The 16733-nt window shown below is 37.8% G+C and overlaps 1 protein-coding gene across 1 annotated transcript in view; it reads left to right on the forward strand.

Annotated features, from left to right (window-relative positions):
* LOC148693523 (uncharacterized) overlaps positions 1 to 16733 on the forward strand; it is a 74878-nt gene that overhangs the window by 40945 nt on the left and 17200 nt on the right. The window lies entirely within an intron of this gene.

Consider the following 16733-nt stretch of genomic DNA (forward strand, 5'->3'; position numbering starts at 1 on the left):
ATCATATCACTTAATCACTTATCACTTATCATCACCACTTAACCACTTATCATATCATAACCACATATCATATCACTTATCACTTATCACTTCACCTACAACATCCACCTACTTCACCTACAACATCCACCTACTTCACCTACAACATCCACCTACTTCACCTACAACCTCCACTTACTTCACCAACCTCACACACTTACTTCACCTACAAATGACATAGCCATATGTTCCCTCCACTACTCCTATAAATACCCTTGCATTCATTCATTCATGAACATCTCATTTCATACACAACACACCACAAACACATCCCTTTCTCTCTTAGCCGTGAGTCTCCCTTAGAATCCAAAAACCATCTTTCCGTTTCCACCACTCCTCATCCATTTCCATAATCCCCCAAACCTCACCTTAGACCTTGTGCTACAACAACGAGGAAGATAAGAGGGCCTAAACGTTCATACAATTCAAGTGTGAGTTGTTGGAATGTTTAGGTGTTTCTTTGATTTCAAAGTTTAAATTTAATTCTCTTTGTTTTGTACGTATGAGGAATGGAAGAGAAGAGTGCCTAAACGTTCATACAATTCAAGTTTGAGTTGTTGGAATGTTTAGGTGTTTCTTTGATTTCAAAGTTATGATAAACTAAACCCCCTTTAGCTAGGGGGTGATTCGAAATATATGTTTATGCTTGCATTTTGATTTGATTACTTCTAATTGCATTTCATAAGTTGTTGATTCAATTTGTTTAACCGTTTGATTGATAACTTATTTATGTATGTTTATTAAGAATGCGCGCTTAATTTTCATGCATGAATATGACGCTAGAATATAAGTGATTTTCACCTAATCGTTATGAACTTATATTCACAAGTAGTGGAGGTTGCTTATAAACAATCGCGTTAAATGAATTCTTGGCACGAGTTTCATGCTCATCATAGTAACGAATGCCTCGTCAACACTTATAGTTTTCATAATGCTTAATGATCTTTGATTGTATCTTTATTGTGCTGTTCACGTAAAGGACTTTTGGAGAATGTTGTGAATTGCGTTGCGCTAACCCATCCAATTCATTAACTTAAGGAAAACTTGACGGTTAATTTAAGCGGACCTAATTAACCCGGGGTGATGAGTTTCATAATTTATTGAAATGTAATTGGAAATCTTTTTATTATGCAAGTGTAACATATGTGGAGATGACCCCCTTAGCTAGCATTCATCCATTCTATTTCATCAATTTCATATTTACATTCTGTTTTAATTTGTTCATTTAATTTAATTTCGTATAAACTTAAATCCCCCTTTACTTTAATGTCAATTTAGTTAGAAATCATTTTAGTTTGTGTTTTTAAAAGCATTTTGAGTCTTTGGTTTGTCTTAGTGTTTTAAAGTTTAGTTTTACATTCTTTGAGTCTAGTTTAGAGTTTATTATTACGTTTTTACGTTTTTGAGTCAAATCCAAGTGATTAACAATCCCTCCTAATCCCCGGTCCAGAACGATCCCTACTTATACTTATACTACAATTGTCAAAAAGAGGGTTTAATTTGTGTGTGTATAAATTCTCGCATCAAATTTTGGCGCCGTTGCCGGGGATTAGAAAATTTGCTAATCCCTTGGATTGTTTGTTTCTGTATTGTCTTTTAGATTTAGTTTTTATTTGTGTTTTGTTTGTTAAGAACAACATGGCACTTGATAACGCTTCTCTTTTGTCACAGCTCATGGAAAGGTCCCAAATGCAAAGAGTTGATATATCTAATCTTCAATCAAGGAATAACGTGTTTTCCAATACTTACAATTCGGATTGGAGTGATCATTCAAACTCTATGTGGTGGGAACCTCAAAATGCTCAACAAGGAGGATATTGGCAGCCACCACAACCTCATATTCAATATGCCCAACCAAACTCAAGTTCGTCAATAGATTATAATCAAAAGCTTAATGAATTAATTTGTTTGGTGCAGGGCTCACAAAATCAAGACAATGAGGCTCAACAAGAAGGATATTGGCAGCCATATGAGGAGTTCTATTCAACGCCTATGCAGCCACCACAAAGGTTGGACCACTTGGATAAGCAAATTGGGCAGATCGCGGAGTTCGTAGGACAGTTTCGAGACCAAGGCGAACTCCCTAGTTCAACCATTGCAAATCAGAAGGGAGAATTTGAAAACACCAATGCTATCATGTTGAGAAGTGACAAGGAGGTTGGAACGGACCCTCAACCATCAAAATCAAATCACAAGGAAGAGGAATACACCCAACCCACGGAAAGGGTGGAAACACCTTTACCGGAGGCACCTATTGCTCCTATGCCATCTAATACAGGTATGGTTGTTCCAAATTTCATTATTTTTAACCCCGTTCCAACAAGTATCCCTATTCCTTGCAGATTCATGACTTCCAAGGAAGAAGAAGGTGAAAAAGACATCTTGGAAGCCCTTTCAAAGGTGACAAGTAGGGAATGTCATGAATTCATCAAAGAGGACGTTCTTGAAACCACAAAATCCAAAGAAGTTAAATTTGATGACATTGGACAAGTCATAACCATCACTTGCAATCTGGCCAAGTCCAATATCCCTGAAACTTTCAAAGGAGTGGTGTTTGTCATTGAGTTCTTGTCAGACAAAACAAGTAAGTTTTTTTCAAATTCCTTTACATTTTATACTAACTTGCTGTTTTTTATGAATCAGGCACCTACATTAGAATTCAAACCATTGCCGGTTCACTTCAAGTATCACCTTCCATTCAAGGACCAATTCCATGCCGTTTGATTTTATTTATGTTAATAAATAAAAATAAATAAAAAAAAAAAAAAAAAAAAAAAAGATACTAAACATGGAGAAAGGTGGAGCTTCACAAAGGTTGTTTGCGTGAAGCCCCACTACGAGGCGCAGAAGCGGAAGGCATAGAAGCGGGAGGCATAGAAGCGGGAGGCATCGGAGCAGAAGCCATCGGAGCGGGAGGCATCGGAGCTAGAGCATTCCAGGCCTCAATACTTGGCCAAGCGCTGGATGACCCAGGAAAAATGTGCCTCTGGAGATAAGACGCAAGCCTTTGACGGTCACTGTGAATTCGACCCTCAGATTCTTGCAGCTCATCAAGCTTCCTCTTCATCCCCGACGAATAGTTATTTGCAAGCACATGCAAACTTCTATTCTCGTACTTAAGCTGCTGGATCTCTTGCTTAAGTCTTTCCACCTCTGCCATCAACGATTCCACTTGGCGGGACCGAGCAAGCAGGCGTTGGCCCATGTTGGACACAGAACTCGCACACTGAACACTAAGTGCGAGGGACTCTTGAACGGCCAACTCATCGGACTGTCCTGACAGCAGCCTACTATCTTTTGGAGTGAGGAGGTTTTTAGCTACTATTGTAGCTGTTGTGGCGTCCTGCATCACAGAGTCTTCACCTGAAAGAGGACCGTTTGAAGATAAAAAAGAAGGGCGCCATACATTACCTTGACGGGGCGCAACCGGATCGCTGCTGAGACTCAAATCTAAGCTAAGGTTCGATGAGTTCGCCATTTTTTTTCAACGATGTTCAAAGAGAAGGGGTGGATGGAGTTAAAATTTCACAAAGGGCCGGAGTCGAGTTTCAGGAATGGGAAATCTTCTGAGTGTGTGTGTTGGGGTGATTGATAGCTCTATAAAAAGCCAAGACGACGTGTCCACCGATTCAAAGAGCCGGATTTTCCGGCGTAATTTAGGCAACGCCCCCTCGGCTTTTCAAGAAAACGCGTTCAACTTTGTCAAAAGATTTCTGACAAAGCTGAAAACACGTGGAGGCCATCATCGCATCTACACATCTTTAGCCGACAAGCGCAAAGTTCGGCGACGCTTTCTCTGCTTTTCAGAAGACGCGTGCAGCTTTGTCAAAAGGAGCCGCATCTGCACTACCACGTGTCGTTCAGAAAGCGAAGGGGCGTCGTTCAGAAATCGAAGGGGCGTCGATCAGAAATCGAAGGGGCGCCTGATCAGAAATCGAAGAGGCGTTTTCAAAGATCGAAGAGGCGCCACTATTTCAAAAAGCCGGATTTGCGGGATCAAAACGTTTGTCGACAAAGGTAAAAGAATAATACCACCACTTGATATTATCTCTATATATGTCGACCTTCGTCTTTTATGGCAAGGCAAACCTGAAGAAAATGCCCAACTCTCCCTCACCTCTGAGGGCGCACTCCCAGCAAAGCCTTTCAAAATACTCAATTCTTTCTTCTTCCCCAAAGATGATACCAGATGCCTGGAGTACATATGACCCAGGAGGAAACGGCGGATTGAAGCATGTGCTGATTCATTCACCGCTTCTTCAAAGCAAAGGTATCTCATATCATCAAGGTCAAAAGCAAAAGTATCTCATATCATGCTCTTTCCCTGTCTTTTTCTTTGTCCTTGTTCTTACTTGCATGGCAAAGTAAAAGAAGCAATCAGCCGGCACTTGGAGTCAGTCTTCCGATCTGGAGCCAACTGCCTGGAATCTATTCCTGATTGCTTACCTAGCGTTGCTCTCGAGTAGTCATCTTCAACGGTTGATACACTTCCAGAGAAGGGACCACTCCTGCAAAGATTGAACAAAGAAACAGATAACAGGAGGAAGCTCAGACCTTCGGGGGAAACCAAAAGAACCATCCTGCTGCCCAGTTCAAGAAGTAGCACAAAGGAAAATCAACGATGGGCAGAAACCAGTTCAAGAGTAAGCCTGTGGAATCACAAAGATCAAAACCTCAATGCAATCACCAAGGAGAAGAGGGAATTTACACTCCATAACCAGATTTGCGTCCCTAAACTCTTCTTTTTGTTAATTACATTATGCCATGTTTAAAATGTTTAGTTGCTTTTTGTGTGTTTACTTATGTTTTGTGTGAATCTATGCTTAAAACATTGAGGACAATGTTTGATTTAAGTGTGGGGGGGTAACTAAAGTGTTTTGATGCAAATTCGTAGGGTTTTATCCACCATAACTTCTAATGTTGTTCCTTGCTGTTTTAAGGTGTTTTTAAGTTGTTTTAGAGTGTTTTAGTGTGTTTTGTTTTATAATTCGAAAATCCCATAAAAATTTGAAAAATTGTTTTGAAAAACCCAAAAAGAGTTGTTTTAAAAGTCGTTTTTGTGTGTTTGTGTCTTAGGGTACCTTCCAACACAATGATAAGGATTTGGTTTATAATTGCATGACGGTTAGAAAGAGTTATAAACATAGAGAAAAGTTTGATTTACTCTTGGTATATGCTTGGTTATGGTTATAATGTATGACTTCACATGCAATCATAAAAGAAAAATTCGTTTTTGTAACATGCTTGAAGGAAGAAACTCAAACAAACGCTACATCCCTGTGAGACTCGAGCCATTACTTTCTTTGGAGAGTTATTTTCTGTGATTCTTTATTTTCTAAAGTTGTTGCATGATCTCATTATTCCTTGCTTGGTTGCTACTTAGAATGCAATTGTATCATGATAGAACTAAATGCTAGAACTCATGCCCATTTCATTCAAAGCATGTTATTGATTTGCATAACACATATTCAAGAAGAAGTTGTGTAGTGACCACCACCATAGCCAAATAGCCTTACTTCCCATACTTCGTATATGTTGTAAGTTTTAACCCCGTTGAGCCTTGTTTAGCCTTTATTCTTTGTTTACCCACATTTTCCTCACCTAGCCTAGTTTAGGACAATCCCCACCCTTGTTCTTAAAAGATAGTGAGCATGACTTAATTGAATTCCTTTTGAGTTACATTATGAAAGAAAATAAGTGTGGGGGAGAGAATGTTTAAGTGTTTATGTTTTGAGATTCAAAAGAAAAGAAAAAGAAAAGAAAAAAAAAAAAAAAAAAAAAAAAAAAAAAAAAAAAAAAAAAAAGAAAGAAAGAAAGAAAAAAGAGCTTAAAAAAAAAAATGAAAATAAGTGAAAATGAACTCACGAGCATTGATGGTTGAAGAAAGGGTCCAAAAAAAAATGAATATGGCCCTAAGTTCTGTGTAATTCCCCCTTGGGTGATCAAAGTTGACTTCTGCATTCTAAAGGAAATTCTAAGTGCCTAATTCAATACTTTGCTCACTATTGCTTGAAGAACGTTTGTTATCCTTACCTTTCATTTTTAGCCAATTACCCCAAGCCCCGTTACAACCCTTGACTTCTATATTGAGTGTTATGTATTTCAATTGTGGAGTTTGAACTTGGTATGAGCTTATGGTGTCACTGGTTCTCGCGTCTAAGTAGTAGCATTCCATTCATGAGATCATATCTAAACATGCTTATTAACTCCAGAAAATGCTTTCCTTATTATAACATATGTGAGTGTTCGTCTACATGTTTACATCAATCTTCTCACATATACCTAGTGTAGGGTGTGTAGTCAGAAAATCTGTGTGAAAAACGAGAGTACATCTAGTAAGAAATTGAGGGAATTCTCTAAAGGCATGTTACTACATTTGAAATGTGTTTTAATTGCTTAATTGTGAACTAGTATGTGGTGACTATGATTAAGAATGTACTTAAGTGTAAAGATGGCTCAAATCTGTGAGAATAATGATTTTTAACTTGTCATGTGCATTGGAAGTCCCTGATACGATTGTTGGAAGGTGTAGGTTGTGTTTTGTTCTTTTTGTTTTGTTTTTCTGTTTTGCTCGAGGACTAGCAAAAGCTAAGTGTGGGGGTATTTGATAGGAGCATATTTATGCGACTTAAATGGCTTGTTCTCGTACATTTACGTTATGTTTCTTTAGTTATTTTAGTACTTTAAGCTATTTTCGTGTGTTTGTAGGTCCAAAGGGCTAAAGGAGCAAAAAGATGCATTTTGGAGACTTTTGGAGCACTTTTGGGCTAAGGACGGATAGCTTATGCTTGAAGCCAAAGTGTTGGACGAAATTGAAGACATAATTGGAGCCAAAGTGTTGGAACCTTGTTCTCTTTAGTTTTAGGACATTTAAACCTTTCCTAATCCCAATCATGCCATGCATAACACACATCCATTCTAACACATTGTCATTGCACATGCATTTCCTTCATTAGTTAACCCACATGCACTTATCACTTATCATCACCACATATCATATCACTTAATCACTTATCACTTATCATCACCACATATCATATCACTTAATCACTTATCACTTATCATCACCACTTAACCACTTATCATATCATAACCACATATCATATCACTTATCACTTATCACTTCACCTACAACATCCACCTACTTCACCTACAACATCCACCTACTTCACCTACAACCTCCACTTACTTCACCAACCTCACACACTTACTTCACCTACAAATGACATAGCCATATGTTCCCTCCACTACTCCTATAAATACCCTTGCATTCATTCATTCATGAACATCTCATTTCATACACAACACACCACAAACACATCCCTTTCTCTCTTAGCCGTGAGTCTCCCTTAGAATCCAAAAACCATCTTTCCATTTCCACCACTCCTCATCCATTTCCATAATCCCCCAAACCTCACCTTAGACCTTGTGCTACAACAACGAGGAAGATAAGAGGGCCTAAACGTTCATACAATTCAAGTGTGAGTTGTTGGAATGTTTAGGTGTTTCTTTGATTTCAAAGTTTAAATTTAATTCTCTTTGTTTTGTACGTATGAGGAATGGAAGAGAAGAGTGCCTAAACGTTCATACAATTCAAGTTTGAGTTGTTGGAATGTTTAGGTGTTTCTTTGATTTCAAAGTTATGATAAACTAAACCCCCTTTAGCTAGGGGGTGATTCGAAATATATGTTTATGCTTGCATTTTGATTTGATTACTTCTAATTGCATTTCATAAGTTGTTGATTCAATTTGTTTAACCGTTTGATTGATAACTTATTTATGTATGTTTATTAAGAATGCGCGCTTAATTTTCATGCATGAATATGACGCTAGAATATAAATGATTTTCACCTAATCGTTATGAACTTATATTCACAAGTAGTGGAGGTTGCTTATAAACAATCGCGTTAAATGAATTCTTGGCACGAGTTTCATGCTCATCATAGTAACGAATGCCTCGTCAACACTTATAGTTTTCATAATGCTTAATGATCTTTGATTGTATCTTTATTGTGCTGTTCACGTAAAGGACTTTTGGAGAATGTTGTGAATTGCGTTGCGCTAACCCATCCAATTCATTAACTTAAGGAAAACTTGACGGTTAATTTAAGCGGACCTAATTAACCCGGGGTGATGAGTTTCATAATTTATTGAAATGTAATTGGAAATCTTTTTATTATGCAAGTGTAACATATGTGGAGATGACCCCCTTAGCTAGCATTCATCCATTCTATTTCATCAATTTCATATTTACATTCTGTTTTAATTTGTTCATTTAATTTAATTTCGTATAAACTTAAATCCCCCTTTACTTTAATGTCAATTTAGTTAGAAATCATTTTAGTTTGTGTTTTTAAAAGCATTTTGAGTCTTTGGTTTGTCTTAGTGTTTTAAAGTTTAGTTTTACATTCTTTGAGTCTAGTTTAGAGTTTATTATTACGTTTTTACGTTTTTGAGTCAAATCCAAGTGATTAACAATCCCTCCTAATCCCCGGTCCAGAACGATCCCTACTTATACTTATACTACAATTGTCAAAAAGAGGGTTTAATTTGTGTGTGTATAAATTCTCGCATCAGCGCTTGCTAGGAGGCAACCTAGTGTGGTTTGTGTTCTTTCCTTATTTTGTGTTTATGTTATTTCCATTCCATATTCTTTGCCTTTTTACTTTGCATACAATTTTAAGCATCGAGGACAATGCTTAGGTTAGGTTTGGGGGTGTGGGATGGAAAGTTTGTGTTTATATTTGTTTTATGTGTTAGTTTGGTTAAGAGTGTTTTGCTTTCATTTTGTTCAATTTGTGTGGGTTTATTTTAGTTAAGTGTGTTTTGCTTACTAATATGAATGTATATGAGGGTTATGTTTGAAAACAAACGATTGGGTTGCTATGAAAAAGTGTTGTATCTTATGGTCATGTATAAAGCTTTAACTCTTGAAATTATGATCATGGAAGTACCATACTTAAATTCTGGAAGAAGAATAGTGGAGACTACCCTAGTGAGTTAGTTTGAGCCTAATTGCTTCTTTGAGAGGGTTTAAAGTGTTTCTACTCCTATCTTTTTCTTTCAATTTCACTCTAAATGATCTCATTACTTCTATTTTGTTTGGATACTAAGAATCATTCTCCCTTGCAGATACCATGTGTTTAGTATCATTCGTGAATGAACTCAATGAGATGATGTTAGGCTATGCATGTTTAACTACTAAAAGGCTTAAATCCTACCCATTTGTGTGCTCCATTCACCCTTGTTGTAGCCAAACATTTTAGCCTAATTCTTTCATCACCTACACCATAATCTACCCATTCTAGCCCATTACAAGCCATACCTTATAGTTTGGGGAATACCAATGTGATGAAGACTAAGGGCAGATTGAGTTATAAAGCAAGATTGTGGCGTGTACCGAGGGCACCTATGTTGAAGATACTTCTAAAAAAAAAAAAAAAGTTATAAAAAAAAAAAAAAGAAGAGAATTAAAATGGATACAAGTTCCAAATCTCCTCATTATAAGACATAGGGCCTGGATGCCAAAAACAAAGAAGAAAGAAAACAAATGCAAGTGAAGAGCATGATCCTCAAGAACACTTTGGTATGCCCCAAGCTCTAGTATTTCATATCACTTCTCTCGTAACCTATAACCTAAGCCTTACATTACAATCTTGAGAAAGACCTAGCTGATCATTGAGGATGTATTCATGGGTGATGGTAAGTGTGTGTGTTATCTATATTCTTAGCATTTGATTCATTTCATGAGATCTACTCAGAAATTCCAGATTTCATATGTGACAATTTTGATTCCCTTTACATAATTTCACTCATATATGGTTGTGGAGTGATAGGAGCATATTCATGCGACTTAAATGGCTTGTTCTCGTGCATTTACGTTATGTTTCTCTCGTTATTTTAGTCCTTTATGCTTCTTTTGTGTGTTTTTAGGTTCTAAGGGCCTAGGGAGCAAGAAAGTGCATTTTGAGGCCATTTGGAGCATTTTTGGGCATGGATTGGATAGCTTATCCATGGAGCCAAGAGGATGGACGAATTTGAAGGCCTTGTATGCACTTGAAGACACAAAACAATGGCCCTAACCCAATTACATTCACCTTGCCTTGGGCTTAACACAAACACCATTCCTTGCCATGCAAGGGGGAGCAATTTGGGTCCATTTCATGTACTTAAACTCTAGCCCAATCCACAATCACTTCAAAGCCATGCAAAACCTTTCAACACCCTTTAATCATCCCCCTTTAAGTTATGATTTTATTTCCTAACCCTACATGCATTATTTATTAGTATCTTTACAAGACATTATCATTGCATAACATTCCATTTCCACCTCTTTCCCACCTAATTCACATGCCTTCATTCATTCTTTATTCCACTTACACTCATCATCACACACCTTAGCAATCAACACATGCAATCACATGCATCACAACCACAAAGAACCATCCACAAAACACTTTGCCGTGAGTTCCCACTCCCATTTCCAGCTTTCCATAACTTTTCCTAGTTGTTTTATTACATACATTCCCCCTTCATTATTCCAAACACATGCACCCATAATCATTCATCCCCTCCTAGCTGCAATATTCCCTCTTTTGTTCCCCCATTTCACCTATAAATAAGCATCCAACACTCCTCAAAATTCACTTACTCTTCCATACACATTTTCAGTTACAAACACCAAGCAACAAACCCATTCCATTGCCGTGAGTCCCACTTCATTTTCTGCATATTTTCTCTTCATTCTTCCATCTCCAACCACTCCCTACTCCATTCCACATACACCTAAAGCCCTTAAGCTCACCTTAGACCTTGTGCTACAACAACGAGGAAGAAAAGAGTGCTTAAACGTTCATACAATTCAAGTTTGAGTTGCTGGAATGTTTAGGTGTTTCTTTGATTTCAAAGTTTAAATTTAATTCTCTTTGTTTTGTACGTATGAGAAGGGAAGAGAAGAGTGCCTAAACGTTCATACAATTCACGTTTGAGTTGTTGGAATGTTTAGGTGTTTCTTTGATTTCAAAGTTATGAGGAACTAAACCCCCTTTAGCTAGGGGGTGATTCGAAACTATGTTTATATTTGCAATTTGAATTGATTACGTTTGGTTGGAATTTCATAAGTTGTGGATTCAATTCGTTTAACTGTTTGATTGATAACTTATTTATGTATGTTCATTGAGATTGCAAGCTTAATTTTCATGCATAATTATGACGCTAGAATATAAGTGAATTTCACCTAATCGCTATGAACTTATATTCACAAGTAGTGGAGGTTGCTTATAAACAATCGCGTTAAACGAATTCTTGGCATAAGTTTCATGCGTATTCCATAGTAACGAATGCCTCGTCGATGTTTATGATTTCCGTTGAACTTAATGATCTTTGTTGAATGTCTCTATCATGCGTATTCCATAGTTAGGGACTTTGATTAAGAATAATTTGGTTGTAATGCGTATTCCATTCAATCCAACGAATTTAGGGAAATCTGAAAGTTAATCTAAGCGGATCTAATTAACTTGGAGCATTGAGTTTCACAACTTATCGAAAGACCAACTGAGAATCAATTTTGTTTTGCAAGTGTAACATGTGTGGAGAAGAACCCCTTGGCTATTCCATCATCCATATTTTTATCACATTCATATTTACATTTTGCCTTTAATTATATTCTGTCTTTTTAATTTAATATCGTCCAACCACAATTCCCCCCCCCTATTTTGTTAAGTCTTAATCATTCGTATTTGTTTTATTTTTGTATCTTTAAGCTTTTGGAGTCATAAACAATTGCAAATTCGTCTAAATCAAGTTCTAGCTTCTATTTGAGTCAATTTGATTGTTTTAGACAATTTGAGTTTTTCAAAGCCTTTCTGAGTCATAGTAGTCTTGTTAAGAGTATTTTAATTTAGTTTTTATGTTTTTAAGTCAATTTAGAAGGTTTTAGCAAGCCCTCCTAATCCCCGGTCTAGAACGATCCCTCACTTATCCATTCTACTACAATTGTCAAACGAGGGTTTAATTTGAGTGTTAAGTAAAATCTCGCATCAAATTTTGGCGCCGTTGCCGGGGATTAGCAACTTTGCTAATCCTTTGTCTTTATTTTTATATTTTGTTTTTCGTGCATTCTTATTTCAAATTCTTAGTTTGTTTGTTTCCTTGTTTTTTTGGTACTGTGTATGACTCGTCGCTCTCGGCCTATTATAGAGAACATCTCCGACTTTGACGGTGATTTTGAACGCACTTTGAGGAGAACGAGGAGTCAACAAGAGCCACCACAACCTCCACCACAACCTGGGCTTGAAGAAGACGAAGTAGGTGTAGAAGAAAAGCCCACGGATCAGATTTTTGAAGAAGAACAAGCCATGGCAGCAGATAATAGAACCATCAAGGAGCTTTCGGCCTCGGGTTTGGATAATGCATTGCCTCTTTGTATCCAATACCCCACGGCTGCAGAGGGGAAGACTGAGGAATTTGAACTCAAATCCAATTTGTTACACCATATTCCGAAGTTCCATGGCTTGTCTATGGAAGACCCCAACAAACACTTGAAGGAGTTCGAGGTGGTTTGTTCGAGCATGACCCCCGTCAATGTGGATGGGAGTATATTGAAGATGAAGGCCTTTCCATTTTCACTTATGGACAAGGCCAAAGATTGGCTCTACGAACTAGCCCCGGGAACTGTGACTTCGTGGGAGAGTATGAAGCGTGCTTTCTTGGAGAAATTCTTCCCTACTTCGAGAGTGATTCTCCTACGGAAGAAAATTAGTGGTATTCAACAGAATCATGGTGAGACATTCCCGGCTTATTATGAGCACTTCAAGGGCCTTGTAGCTTCATGTCCTCAACATCAAATGAAGGAGGAACTTCTCCTTCAATATTTCTATGAGGGCCTCCTTCCTATCGAACGTCAAATGGTTGATGCATCAGCGGGAGGAGCATTGGTGGACAAAACACCAAGGGATGCCAAGATTCTCATAGCCAACCGAGCGCTCAACGCTCAACAATATGAAGGAGTGGGCCAAAGGGAAGCCCCACGACAACAAAGTGTAAATGAGGTGAGTGCTATTTCTGAAATTCAATCACAACTTGCTAATCTTACTTCTCTTGTTTCTCAGGTTGTGATTGGTCCAAAAGCACAAGAACACCAAGTTTGTGGCGTGTGCTCAATTCAAGGGCATCCATCCGACAAGTGCCCTCAACTAATCGAGAATGGTGGGTGGGAATCTGCCAATGCAATTGGTTTCCAAGGACAAAATCAAAACAACCCATACTCGAACACTTACAATGCCGGATGGAGGGACCATCCAAACTTCAAATGGAGGGAGCCACAACAAGCTGCCCAACAAGGAGGATTTAGGCCAAACCCCCCTGGTTTTTATTCCAAGCCGTATGCACCAAAACAACCTTCGACATCATCTCATTCAGGTACGTCCTTGGAAAGTGATCAAGCTATGCAATTACTAACCTCTATTTCGCAGGGGTTGCAAAATCAAAACAACCGGATAGCAAATAACGAGAAGGAGATGACGGATATGAAGAAACAAATAAGGCAGATTTCTGAGTTCCTTGGACAGATTAGAGAGCAAGGAAAGCTTCCTAGCTCAACCACAGTCAATCCTAAGGGAGGATTCGAATCCGCCAAGGCCATCACCCTAAGGGGTGGAAAAGAAGTTGGGACCGAGCCAAACAATCCCAAATCTGCCCAGAAAGTAGATGAAGAGACGACACAACCTGAGGCAGATCACCCTAACTCGGCCAAATCAGGTAATTTAAGTTCAAATTCATGTACTTCACGTCCTAATCTGCCCAATGTACCTTTTCCTCGCAGGTTCATGCAAGAAAAAAAGGAAGAAAGCGAGAAGGACATTCTTGAAACGTTCCGGAAAGTGCAAGTGAACATACCGCTTCTTGATGCAATCAAACAGGTTCCAAAGTATGCTAAATTCCTCAAGGACCTATGCAATACAAAGAGAAGAAGGGCAAACAAAGAGGTAGTGAAGGTAAGCGAGAATGTGTCCGCTGTTTTGCAACGTAAACTGCCTACCAAGTGCAAAGACCCCAGTAGTTTCACGATTCCTTGTGTAATTGGACATAATCGTTTTGAACATGCCATGCTTGATTTAGGTGCATCCATAAATGTCATGCCTTATTCTATTTATGCATCTATGAATTTGGGTGAATTAAAACAAGATGGTGTAATTATACAATTGGCTGATCGTTCTAACGCGTATCCAAAAGGAGTTTTGGAGGATGTGTTTGTGCAGGTGAACCATTTAATTTTTCCGGCTGATTTCTACGTCCTAGACATGGAGGATTCAGCCCATTCTACATCTTTGCCGATTCTCCTTGGTAGGCCATTCATGAAGACGGCCCGAACGAAGATTGATGTATACAAAGGCACCTTGACAATGGAATTCGATGGGTGATAGGAGCATATTTATGCGACTTAAATGGCTTGTTCTCGTACATTTACGTTATGTTTCTTTAGTTATTTTAGTACTTTAAGCTATTTTCGTGTGTTTGTAGGTCCAAAGGGCTAAAGGAGCAAAAAGATGCATTTTGGAGACTTTTGGAGCACTTTTAGGCTAAGGACGGATAGCTTATGCTTGAAGCCAAAGTGTTGGACGAAATTGAAGACCTAATTGGAGCCAAAGTGTTGGAACCTTGTTCTCTTTAGTTTTAGGACATTTAAACCTTTCCTAATCCCAATCATGCCATGCATAACACACATCCATTCTAACACATTGTCATTGCACATGCATTTCCTTCATTAGTTAACCCACATGCACTTATCACTTATCATCACCACATATCATATCACTTAATCACTTATCACTTATCATCACCACTTAACCACTTATCATATCATAACCACATATCATATCACTTATCACTTATCACTTAACATAACATCCACCTACTTCACCTACAACATCCACTTCACCTACAACATCCACCTACTTCACCTACAACATCCACCCACTTCACCTACAACATCCACCCACTTCACCTACAACATCCACCTACTTCACCTACAACATCCACTTCACCTACAACATCCACCTACTTCACCTACAACATCCACCTACTTCACCTACAAATGACATAGCCATATGTTCCCTCCACTACTCCTATAAATACCCTTGCATTCATTCATTCATGAACATCTCATTTTCATACACAACACACCACAAACACATCCCTTTCTCTCTTAGCCGTGAGCTTCCCATCTCTTCCCTTATAATCCAAACACCACTCCTCATCCATTTCCATAATTCCCCACTCCATTCCACATACACCTAAAGCCCTAAACATCTCCTTAGACCTTGTGCTACAACAACGAGGAAGAGAAGAGTGCCTAAACGTTCATACAATTCAAGTTTGAGTTGTTGGAATGTTTAGGTGTTTCTTTGATTTCAAAGTTTAAATTTAATTCTCTTTGTTTTGTATGTATGAGGAATGGAAGAGAAGAGTGCCTAAACGTTCATACAATTCAAGTTTGAGGTGTTGGAATGTTTAGGTGTTTCTTTGATTTCAAAGTTATGAGGAACTAAACCCCCTTTAGCTAGGGGGTGATTCGAAACTATGTTTATATTTGCAATATGAATTGATTAACTTTCGTTGGAATTTCATAAGTTGTTGATTCAATTTGTTTAACCGTTTGATTGATAACTTATTTATGTATGTTTATTAAGAATGCGCGCTTAATTTTCATGCATGAATATGACGCTAGAATATAAGTGAATTTCACCTAATCGTTATGAACTTATATTCACAAGTAGTGGAGGTTGCTTATAAACAATCGCGTTAAACGAATTCTTGGCATAAGTTTCATGCGTATTCCATAGTAACGAATGCCTCATCAACACTTATAGTTTTCATGTTGCTTAATGATCTTTGATTGTATCTTTATTGTGCTGTTCACGTAAAGGACTTTTGGAGAATGTTGTGAATTGCGTTGCGCTAACCCATCCAATTCATTAACTTAAGGAAAACTTGACGGTTAATTTAAGCGGACCTAATTAACCCGGAGTGTTGAGTTTCATAATTTATCGAAAGACCAACTGAGAATCAATATTGTATGCAAGTGTAACATATGTGGAGATAACCCCCTTAGCCATTCTATCATCCATTCATTCCATTCCATCAAATTTGTTTTACAATCTGTTTAGTTTATTACTTGTTTTGTTATTTCAATTTTCGTATAAATCTAAATCCCCCTTTACTTTATTGTCCAATTTAGTTAGAAAGTATCTTAGTTTGTGTTTTTAAGAGTTTTGATTCAATTTATTTCCCAATTTCGTCCAAATTCACCAAAGTGCTCAAAACTGCCCAGAAAGTGTTTTTAAGGCAGTTTTGAGTGTTTTGGGTGATGTTTGAGTCTTTTGGTTTGTTTTAGTGTTTTAAAGTTTGGTTTTACATTCTTTGAGTCTAGTTTAGTGTTTTATATTGTGTTTTTATGTTTTTGAGTCAAATCCAAGTGATTAACAATCCCTCCTAATCCCCGGTCTAGAACGATCCCTACTTATACATATACTACAATTTGACAAAAAGAGGGTTTAATTTGTGCGCGTATAATTCTCGCATCAAATTTTGGCGCCGTTGCCGGGGACTAGAAAATTTGCTAATCCCTTGGATTGTTTGTTTCTGTATTGTCTTTTAGATTTAGTTTTTATTTGTGTTTTGTTTGTTAAGAACAA

This window comes from Pyrus communis, chromosome 10, assembly GCF_041283825.1.
Source record: "Pyrus communis isolate YQ-2024b chromosome 10, ASM4128382v1, whole genome shotgun sequence".
NCBI classification, from domain to species: domain Eukaryota; kingdom Viridiplantae; phylum Streptophyta; class Magnoliopsida; order Rosales; family Rosaceae; genus Pyrus; species Pyrus communis.